The sequence below is a fragment of the Peromyscus leucopus genome, chromosome 16_21 (assembly GCF_004664715.2).
Source record: "Peromyscus leucopus breed LL Stock chromosome 16_21, UCI_PerLeu_2.1, whole genome shotgun sequence".
Taxonomy (NCBI): domain Eukaryota; kingdom Metazoa; phylum Chordata; class Mammalia; order Rodentia; family Cricetidae; genus Peromyscus; species Peromyscus leucopus.
In genome coordinates, this window is record NC_051084.1 from 32243120 (window position 1) to 32254759 (window position 11640).

At 44.6% G+C, this 11640-nt stretch overlaps 1 protein-coding gene across 4 annotated transcripts in view; it reads right to left on the reverse strand.

The window, feature by feature from the left end:
* Positions 1-11640, reverse strand: part of LOC114701133 (phenazine biosynthesis-like domain-containing protein 2) — a 41899-nt gene that overhangs the window by 25446 nt on the left and 4813 nt on the right. The window contains exon 1 of one of the 4 annotated variants that reach the window (XM_037199828.1): positions 6362-6398. The exons of the other annotated variants lie outside the window; for them this stretch is intronic. The gene's annotated coding sequence lies outside the window, so the exon portion shown is untranslated. Of the gene's footprint in view, positions 1-6361; positions 6399-11640 lie in introns of those variants that run through there. 4 annotated transcript variants of the gene reach the window in all.

An 11640-nucleotide genomic window follows, 5' to 3' on the forward strand; every position in this document is an offset into this window, starting at 1 on the left:
AGGCTGGTGAGGGTTTAGGGCAAAAGACACACTCATCTATTTCTGGTGGAAGTGCGAACCTGAACTATGGAAATCAGTGCGGAGGTTCCTCAGGAAGCTGGGGGTAGATCTGCCTCAAGATCCAGCTTTGCCACTCTTGGGCGTCTACCCAAAGGACTCTCCATCCTACGATAGAGACACTCACTCATTCATGTTCACTGCTGCTCTACTCATAAGAGTCAGAAATTGGAAACAGCCTAGCTGTCCATCAACTGATGAATGAATAATGAAAGTGTGGTACGTTTACACAATGGAATATTATTCAGGTATTTTTTTTAAATCATGAAATTTGCAGGTAAATGGGTGGAGCTAGCAAAATATCACCCTGAATAAAGTAACCCAGGCCCAAAAAGACAAATATTGCATATGTATTCTCATATATGTGGCCATTAACTTTTAAGTTTTTTGGGGGGGGGTGTTTCAAGACAGGGTTTCTCTGTGTAGCTTTGACTGTCCTGGACCTCACTTTTGTAGACCAGGCTGGCCTCCCGCCTCTTCCTTCTGAGTGCTGGAATCAAAGGCATGCAACACCACCACTGTCCAGCTGCTTTTACGCTTTTGATTGGCATACTACAATCTGTATAATCACATAGGTTGGGTATAGAGTAAGAGGTTGGGTATAAAGAACTAGGGAAAAGGGTAGATTCTCCCAAGGAAGGGGATAGAATATATTGTTATGGAAGACAGGGAGAGAGTGGAATAGGAGTATTAAATGGAGAGAGGCAGGGAACAATTAACACTAAGGGCCATTGTTTGAAGGGTCATATGGAATCCTACCACAGTAGAAGCTTCTTAAAATATATACAGATAGGAACGAAATCTAAATGGACTTGCCAAATAACAGGGGGGACAAAACCCCAACTAGGCATCTTTTGCCACGTAAGGGAAACCTCCAGTGTCAGGAATGGGTTACACCTAACTGAGTTGTTGGCCAAAGGGGCCCCATAGAAGCCCCCGAACAACCCAAGCTATTGCCAAGGCTGATGGTTGCTCTCCACAAACTGATGGTAAGGCCCCATTGATGAAGGCAACACCTACATTCTCTTGGAGTTGAGCTGGTGCCTAATGAGAGCCTTAACCCCTACTGACTAGTGTTTATGGTACTAGAAGGTACTCTCCACACGACCAGAGGAGAAAGGTAACCATCAAACCAGCTACAAAATACCCTATCCACAATGGCGACCTGCCCACATGATACAGGAGTGTAATAGAGGCACAAAAGTCGTGGGAGTAATCAACCACTATCTGCTTGAACTTGACATTCTGCTCTACTACCCATAGATCATCAGAGAAGCTTCCTCCCGCAATAGATGGGGACAAACACAGAGACCTGCAAGTGGACAATGTGCAGAGAGTGAGAAACCTTGGAACACTCAGTCCTACATGAGCTGTCTTCATCAAGCCCCTCCCCCTCAGGGATCAGTAGTTTCCGAAGAGGTGGAAAAATTGTAAGAGCCAGAGGGGATGGAGGACACAAGAAAACATTGTCTTCTAGACACAACAGGACTGGTACATGTGAACTCACCGAGACTGTGGCTGCATGCACAGGGCCTGCACAGGTCCAAGTCAGACGGGGTCCCAGACTGGGAGGGGAAAGTGGACACAAACTCCCATCCTTAACCAAGCAGCTATCTCCAAATGGTAACCGCTTGCAAAGGAAAAATTAGTCTCCTCCAATGGAGTCTCACTGGATATATAAATCACACTTAAGGGCAGGCCCCATGCCCAGCAGTAAATAGCACAAACTGAATTCAGTGGTATTTCTGGAGTGTTTGTTTGTTTGGGCCTAATATTACTTTGGGTACTTTCTACCTTACTGGTCTTTTGCTTGTAAATTATGGTTTTAGATTTTGTGTTTTAATAATGTGTGTGGCTTTTTGTGCTTTTTCTTTGTTTTTGTTTGTTTTCTGTTTTTTGTTTGTTTGTTTGTTTGCCTGTCTGTTTTCTAAAGTAAGAGAGAAAGAAGGTGTGGAACTGGATGGGTGGAGGGGTGGGGAGGACCTGGGAGGAGATTAGAGAAACCATGATCAGAATATATGGTATGATAAGAAATTTATTTTCAATTAAAAAATGGGGGGAATAGTGAGGATTATTGAAACAAAAACAAATACCAAAAAAAAAAAAAAAATCAAGACTGAGCCTCAGAGGCTTAGACAAAGTTTCCATCACCTGTCTGACTGATGTTTATTGCCCAGCATGCTCTCTCATCTCTGCAGCAGAGGCTGGAGGACAGAGTGGTTCCAAAACTTTTATGGTTGTTTCCTTTGTTTTGAGATAGGGTATTACTGTGTAGTCCTGGCTGGCCTGGAACTCACTGTGTAGGCCAGGCTGGATTGGAATTCACAGATCTGTCTGCCTCTGCCTCCTGAGTGGTGTGATTAAAGGCGTGCACCTAAAGGCATGCAACACCGTGCCCGGCATGCCTCTGCCTCAACAACAACTGTGCATCAGCAGAGAGGAGAGTTGAATTGAGAGAAAGTCAGTCTGGTACTGGACCACATTTGAAATCTGACTGCAAATAATAGAACGTACTCATGATTGTGACCTGGAAACGTAAGTCAGGCTGCACTGCTCCCTAGGGAGCCTGGGAGCCTGCTGAAGAGCAACCTGGCTTGGTGGAGCAATATCTCAGACATCCCCAGCATCGTAGTCTGCATAAAGAGATTCGTGGAGGTGGAGGGACCAGGGCAATGGGGCAGGACTGAGAAAAAGAAAGAACCAATCATAGTGACTACGGAATAGATTTACTTTTTAAAAATTTTATATGTATGGGTGCTTTGCCTCATGTATGTATATGTACCACACATGTGCCTGGTACCCAAGGAAACCAGAAGAGGGCATCAGACCTCTTGTAACTGGAATTATAGATTGCTTGTGAGCCACTGTTGTGCCCATATCATGAGACCTCCAAGCAAGATCACCACAGAGCCAATATCCGATGCAAGCCCGGACTTGGTCCACGTCCAACACACTGGCTGGCCAGGTGAAGGAGGACAGCCCTGAGCTCTCAGAGTGAAGGGTTTCTAAAGGGAAAAACCACAAGCCAGGGGGTAGAAGCCTTTACATGTCAGGGTCATACTTCAGTTAACAGTAAGAACATTTACCCAAGAGAAGAACTACAGAAGACAAGATACATTTGGAGACTCTCCCAGTACTACTGGAGACTTTGACAAGTTTTTGTTTTAGCTTCATAACTATTTTTTGGCCAGCAGCCTACCTAGCCTGGAGGTGGGTCACCTTGACCAGAGTCGTAGCTGGGTGTTTATGTCTCTGGAGCTTGGTTCAGCTTTTATCTTAGTATTGCTAGAAATGAAGTTTTCTTTAAAATGGAGTTTGTCTTGCTCTCTCACCACCATGTGGGTGCTGGGAATTGCACCTGGGTCCACTGGAAGAACATCCCAGTGCTCTTGACCGTTGAGCTGTCTCTCTAGCTCACTATATAATAAGTTTTAAGACAAAAGCTATTACTAGGAACAAAGGAGGACGTGTTATAATAAAAGGATTAATCCACGAAGAAGATATGGCAAAAATAAACAAGCACCTCCTAACAGCATCAAAATGCAAAATTAACAGAGCAAAGGAAGAAACAGACAACTCAACAATAACAACTGGAGATTCTGATGCCTACTTTCTGCTTGTTTTGTTGTTGTTTTAAGATTTTATTTATGTGTATGCACCAATGTCTGTTCGCTATTTAGTTGTTTTTTTTAAGACTTATTTATTTATTATGTATAGTGTTCTGCCTGCATGTATCCCTGCAGGCCAGAAGAGGGCACCAGATCTCACTCAGATGGTTGTGAGCCACCATGTGGTTGCTGGGAATTGAACTCAGGACCTCTGGAAGAGCAGCCAGTGCTCTTAACCTCTGAGCCATCTCTCCAGTCCTGCTATTTAGTTTTTTTTGTTTTTGTTTTTTGCCAACTTGACACAAGCTAGAGTCACCTGGGAAGAGGGAACTTCAATTAAGAAAATGCCTCCAACAGACTGAGCTGTAGGCAGGCCTGTAGGACATTTTCTTGAATCATGGATGATGCAGGAGGACCCAGCCCACTGTGGGCAATGCTACCTCCGGGCAGGTGGTTCTTGGTGGTTAAGAAAGCTGGCTGAGTTAGCCGCAAGGAGCAAGTCCTCGTGAGCAAGCGCTGGCCCCTGAGCAAGATGGTATGTGTGATGTCTATTGGTTGTCAACTTGACTACATCTGAAATTAACTAAAACCCAAATGACTGGGCACACCTGTGAGGATATTTTTTTTTTCTTAATGAAATCATCTGAAGTGGGAAGACCCACTTCTAATCTGGATATCTGAGGTGGGAAGATCCACCTTCAATCTGGAACACACCTTCTCCTGGCAGCCTATATAAAGGACATGGAAGAAGGAAGCTCTCTGTCTCTCTCTCTGTCTCTCTGTCTCTGTCTCTCTCTCTCTGTCAGCTTGCCCTCACTCTCACCATACCAAGTCCATTCCTTTACTGACATTAGCGCCTACTTCCTCTACTGAGGACCAGCTGAGACATCCAGCCTTGTGGACTGAACAACCCTGGATTCTTGGACTTTCTGTTGGTAGACAGCCATTGTTGGATGAGCTGGACCACAGCCTGTAACCCACTCTAATTAAGTCCCCTTTATATACACATACATTTTATTAGATAATATTATATATGTATATATAAAGGGGATTTATTAGAATATATAGTCTATATTTAAGTATAGAATATATAGAGAGTATCCATATATATGTAGGTAGATTCATCCTATAAGTTCTGTTCCTGTAGAGAACGCTAATACAGTACACTTTTAATGTGTTCAAAGCCAACAAGGCACTAGGCACTAAGGAGTAATTCAAAGGCACTGGAGTAGTGGCAGCTCACAACTGTCTGTAACTCCAGTTTCTGGGGATCACTGGGAGCAGCCTTCTTCTCTCCCACAGTCTCTGCTTTGGTTCCTGTCTCCAGGTCCCTGCCCTGCTTGAGTTCTTGCCTTGGCTTTCCTCAGTGATGAACTGTGATGAGATGGGTAAGCCAAACAATCCTTTCCTTTGCTTTTGGTCATAGTCTTTATTTCAGTAACAGGAAGCTAACTAGGGCAGTCTGTGTGAGTGTACGGCATGTGTGGTGTGCACCCAATCTCCTGGTGCTGGATTTATAGGCAGTGGTGAGGTGCCTGATGTGGGTGCTGGGAGCAGACAGCATATACCTTTTTTTAAAAAAAGGTTTATTTTATGTGTATGAGTGTTTTGTCTGCGTGTATGTCTGTGTACCACGTTGTATTCCCGTGCCCACAGGTCAGAACAGGGAGTCAGGTCCCCTTGAACTGGAGTTTTGGATGGTTGTAAGCCCTGTGAGTGCTGAAAATTAAACCTAGGTCCTCTGCTCTTACTGGCTGAACCATCTTTCCAGCCCACAGCAAACACTTGAAACTATTGAAACATTTCTCCAACCCTGAACAATAGGTTCTTTTTAGGGTTGTGTTGCTGTTTGGTTTGTTTGCTTTTTAAAGCAGGCTCTCTCTGGATACCTACGATAGGATGGCCTGGAACTCATTATGTAGCTCAGGCTGCCCTTGAACTTTCACCCCCAGCCTCTGCTTCCAGAGCATTACTGGTGTGTAGCACCACAACCAGCTGCATCTGGCTCCAGTACCGCTCTTCTGTCTCGGTGTTCCTCACCTCTGCTGTGCCTTCTCCTAGCCTTCCTCCTCCTCCATTTATAGCCACTCTCCACACAATCTCCAATTACCTGATTAGAGGCTGAGGATAACATTCTTCTGGCAGAGTGCTCGCCTAGCATGCATGAAGCTCTGGAATTGACCCCCAGTACCACAAAACCGACAGAGGAGCATAGTTCTCCTCCAGCTTTTGGAGATGGAAGCAGAAAGATCACTATAGTTCATGGCCACCCTCATCTACATAGCCAGTTTGAGGTCAGCCTGGGCTACATGAGACCTTGTCTCAGAGGGGGAAAAAAAGAATTATCTAATTAAGCAACAAGTTGATCCTCACCATCAAATCAAATGCTGATCTGGGAAACTATGAAGTAATCCATTATATTATCCACATACTAACTCTTCCAGCCCCTTCACACAAAATTATAAAAAGGAATTGAGTAGCTCAGTGGTAGGGGACCTGCCTAGCATGTGTGAATCCTCAGATCAATCCCCAGCATTGCCAAAATAAAATATAACAAAATCGTAAGTAAAAGTTATAGTATTGCTATCATGTAGCAAGTATCTTAACAGGTCTTATTAATAAAATCAAACTGGAAGCCAGGTATTGGAGTGAATGCTGGAAGATCAGAGAGACAGAACAGGCCACAGCTTCCTCACCTTGCCGATTCCTCAGCTGATCCTGTTTCCTCAGACTGGAAGCTTCTGTGTCCTCATCCAAATAGATCTCAGCTGAACTGTGCTGCTCAAAAGCCTAAAAGCGAGGCAGAGCCAGGCGGATCTCTGTGAGTTCGAGGCCAGCCTGGGCTACCAAGTGAGCTCCAGGAAAGGCGCAAAGTTACACAGAGAAACCCTGTCTCGAAAAACCAAAAAAAAAAAAAAAAAAAAAAAAAAAAAAAAAAAAAAGCCTAAAAGCTTAACCAGACCTAGTTCCTGGTTTTCACGCCTTATACACCTTTCTGCTTTCTGCCATCACTTCCTGGGATTAAAGGTGTGAGTCACCATGCTTGGCTGTATCCTTGAACTCACAGAGATCCAGGCAGATCTCTGAAATGCTAGGGTTAAAGGCATGTGCTACCACTGTCTATCCTCTATGTTTAATATTGTAGCTGTTTTGTTCTCTGACCCCAGACAAGTTTATTAAGGTGCACAATATATTGGGGGACACAATATATCACCACACTATCACAAAAATGAAGACAGTTCCTTCCTATATAAGCATCCAGTTCTCGATAAAAATGGAAGTTATGTCAGGCATGGTAGTCCACACCTGTAATCCCAACACTTGGGAGGTTAAGGCACATACATATAAAATTTATTAATTCATTATTTAATAAATTTATTATCTCTCTCTCTTTTTTTTTACATATGTGTGCTTTGCCTGCACGTATGTCTGTGCACCATATGATGTCTGGTGCCCAACTAGGCCAAAAGAAGGCGTCAAGTCTCCTGGAACTGGAGTTACAGATGGTTATGGGAATCAAGCGTGGGTCCTTGGGAAGCGCAGCCTAGTCCTCCTCTTAACCATTGAACTTTCTTTTGTGTATGTGTTGGGGGGGATGTGTGTCTTGCCGTGAAATGTGTGTAGAGGTCAGAGGATAGCCTGTGGGAGCTGGTTCTCTCTTTCTAACTGGGAATCCCAAGGATCAAACTCAGACTAACTCGTTGGCTGGTATTTACCCAATAGGCCATCTCACTAGCCCTCAACACATTATTTAAGACACAGCACTAAAAACACTCTCTCGGGCCGGGCGGTGGTGGCGCACGCCTTTAATCCCAGCACTCGGGAGGCAGAGGCAGGCGGATCTTTGTGAGTTCAAGGCCAGCCTGGGCTACCAAGTGAGTTCCAGGAAAGGCGCAAAGCTACACAGAGAAACCCTGTCTCGAAAAACCAAAAAAAAAAAAAAAAAAAAAAAAAAAAAAAAAAAAAAAAACACTCTCTCCCGGGGCTGGAGAGCTGGCTCACTGGTTAAAAGTGCTGACTGCTCTTCCAGAGGACCCAGATTTGATTCCCAGCACCCACATGGCAGCTCACAACAATCTGTAACTCCAGTTCTAGGGGATCTGATACCCTATCTGGCCTCCTTGGGCACCAGGCACACAAGTGATACACAAGCAGGTGTGCAGGCAAGACATCCATACGTATAAAACAACATTAAATTAAAAATTAAATCTCTATTGAATTCACTATTAATTAGGTTTACATAAGAGAAACCAAGTTTATTAACAATGCCATAAACAAAGACACATGAGATATGGTAGAACTACAGTTATCTATACCTCAATTTCCCTTCTTTTTTGTTTTTTCAAGATAGGGTCTCTAGGGGCTGGAGAGATGGCTCAGTGGTTAAGAGCACTGACTGCTCTTCAAGAGGTTCAATTCCCAACACCCACATGGCAGTTCACACCTGTCTATAACTCCTGTTCCAGGGAATCCGACTCCCTCACATAGACATGCAGGCAGAATATCAATGTACATTAAAAAAAAAAAAAGACAGGGTCTCACTACGTAGCCCTGGCTGTCCTACAACCCCCTCTGTAGACCAGGCTAGCCTTGAACTCAGAGATCTACCTGCTTCTGCCTCCTAAGTGCTAGGATTAAAGACTGTGCCACCATGCCTGGCTTGAAAGTTTCCATTTCTAATTTTTATCCTAACAGCCCATATAAGAGATTGAGAAACTAAGGTTCTGAAAAGTTAACTGGCAGCTGGTAAGCAAGTATGCAGGACTAGATTAGAACTCAGGCCTCCTATTCACTGATTATGAAGGTTATTAAAGTTTGACATTGATTTATCCAAGTAAAAGAAAAGCATGGGCCGGGCAGTGGTGGCACATGCCTTTAATCCCAGCACTCGGGAGGGAGAGCCAGGTGGATCTCTGTGAGTTCGAGGCCAGCCTGGGCTACCAAGTGAGCTCCAGGAAAGGTGCAAAGCTATGCAGAGAAACCCTGTCTCGAAAAACCAAAAAAAAAAAAAAAAAAAGCATGACATTATGCCCAATTATTCTTCAATATTCTACAGAGTAACTTTGTGGGTGGGGGAGAAGACTCAGTGGGTCAGAGGCTGGCTACACAAGGGGGAGGACCTGAGTTCGGAACCCTAGCATCCATGCAAAAAGTCAGGCATCGCCCGCCACATTCCTAAGTTTACTAGGTCTCAGTTATGCATGTTTGTGCACAGACACCAACACACACACATACTAACTTTGCTGGACTCTGGTAACTATGAGTTAAAGTCTCTGCTGCTCAGTGTAACCATCATTACTGTTTTTACATGAAGAAACAAACATACATATACAGTGAAACCTATTTGGGTCTACCCCTAAAAGCTTAAAAGCAGGACTAGAGAGACGGCTCAGTAGTGAAGTGTGCTCACTGCCCTCGAAGAGGACCAGGGTTGGGTCCCCAGAACCCACATTAGGTGGCTCACAATTGCCCGTGACTCCAGTTTCCATGGCATCCAATGCCTTCTGGCCTCTGGGGGCTCCTGTGAGTACATAGTACACATAAACTCATGCAGACATGCACACACACACACACATACATAAACCTAACTCTTGAACAAAAAGATGCTTAACAGCTAGGTGTGGTGATACACACTTGTCAATCGCACGTGTGGACTGAACCAGTAGAACGGAGAATACCAGAGGAGCCTGGGCTAGGTAACAAGTCCCAAAAAGCAGCACACATAGAAAACTATAAAACTGTGTTGAGAGAAACGGTCTATGCTGAATTTTCTACATAGTTGCCCACTTAAATATTCTAAAAGCCACGGTGGTGATTCATCTTTCCTGCCCCACCCCCACCCCCTGGCACCCACAGTAATCCCTGGAGCAGAAGAAATGTTCAGCATTTGGAACTATTTTCAAAAAATGGGGTTGAAGATATGGCTCATTAGGCAGAGTGCTTGCCCTACAAGCATGAGGAGCTGAATCTGAGCCCACGGAGAAGAAGCTGGACATGGGGCAGAGACCCGAGAATCTCTGGGGGCTCGCTGACCAGCCAGCCCGGCCTGGGCAACCCCTAGGCCAACGACAGACTCTGTCTCATGAAGAGGTGGTCGGGGCAGGTGAGCCGGCTCAGCAGGTAAAGACACTTGCCACTAAGCCTAACACCCTGACCCACATGGTAGGAGAGAACTGACCCCCGAAAGCTGTCCTCTGACCTTCACACCTGCACCGCAAACAACACACACACACACACACACACACACACACACACACATACACACACACACAATGTTAAAGATGCTTGCGCTCTGGCCTCCATGCACACACAAGCACAGGCGCTCTCAAATACAGAGAATGAACGGGCGAGGTGCTTCCTGCCGCAGGGCTACCGTTTGTTTCCTTAGGATCATCCTAGAGGAGGTCTTTTGGTTTCCATAGATCCCAGCGAAGTCATTCAAACAAAGTCTCAAGAATGAAATCTTTGCCCGAAAGCCTTGCCCCGAGAAACAATGATGGTCATGAGAAGAAGGTGGTCCTTTCCTAAAGACACCAGATAGCCGGGCATGAACCGAAGAAGCCCTTCAGGAAGGTTTTGTCAGAGCTGCTGTTACAAAGCCATTAGACACTGATTAGACACAAAGCCAGTACGTTTCTGTGGCTTGTTTTGTTCTGGGTTTGTTTTCATACAGGCAAAATGATTATGATAATCCCATGTTAATGATACTCTGCAGTATCATTAGGGATATATGAACATCGATTGTAAACTAGTTTTTAGCTAATGTGCTCTGTCTGCCTCAAGAGAATGCAATCTCTCAGTTTCTCTTTCATTTTCAGGCAGGCCTGCATGGAATTTTCCTCTCCTTTTCATGCTGATGGATTAATACATGGTCACGTGTGCCTCGTATTGTTTTCCTCTGGGAGGTTGGGTACTTCCATTTCCTCCTCCTGCTTCATTTCTCTCATTGTAAACTGTAACAAAAATCCCCTTCAGGGTCCCTCTGATCTCTCTGCCCAGAGAGGAAAGAGAGAGGTGGTAGAGAGATGGGGGGAGGGGAGGGAAGAAGGGTAAAAAGAGAGGGACGATCAAGAGAGCCGCTGGGAGCCCTGAGTTGTAACCATCTCCATGGAAACAATTCCTTAGCGATCAATCTGGAAACAATTCTGCAGGCATCACTGGAGAAGCGGCAGGGTCCGATCGCACCAAGCCTTACTAACAGGGTTCAAATGCGTGGGGGAGGAAGCTAATAAAAATTACGTTTACCACGGCATAATGCATCTTTAAACTAAAAAAATTCCTACTCGCTGTAATAAAAAGGCAAAGGGCCTTCTAAATCCTCATAGTGTTTGTAAAGAGCGCTCGCCATAAAGAAATTATGAAAACAACAACAACAACAAAAACCCTCCAAGAGAAACATCACTACTGGGTGGTGAAAAGTCATACATCCGATTCACGAGAATGATGGGAGGCTTGTCGCCCATAACCACACAAAGTGGGTGCAAAGAATGCCAAATTCATTCAGGCAGTAAGTGGACTGAATTCCAGGCGAAGAGCGAAAGGGATTACAGAATTCCTCCTACCAAATCGGGTTGAAAGGATGAAAGAATAAAGAAGCCATGTAATTTAAATCCAGGGAAGGAAGGCCCTGGGGAGAATTCACTCTAAGTGTGGAGCTTCCAGTTTTGCTAATAAACCAATTACTTCTTAAAGGGAGAACATGCTTTAGGCCCTAAATTCAATCCGCAGCTATTAAAAGAAAGGGGAGACCTTAGAGGGTTGTAGTAACAATAGGATAACTTCAGCAAAAGTCTCCAACCAGTAAACTACTAACTTACTTGTAACCACAAAAAAAAAAAAAAAAAAAAAGGTTTAGAGTTGCATCACTCACTCCGCTCTATACCTTTGGCAACTATTTTCATTGTTCTGGGATTAGGCACAGCATCTGTGAAATGAATACTGCCTTTTAGGGCTATAGAGACACAGTTGACATGGA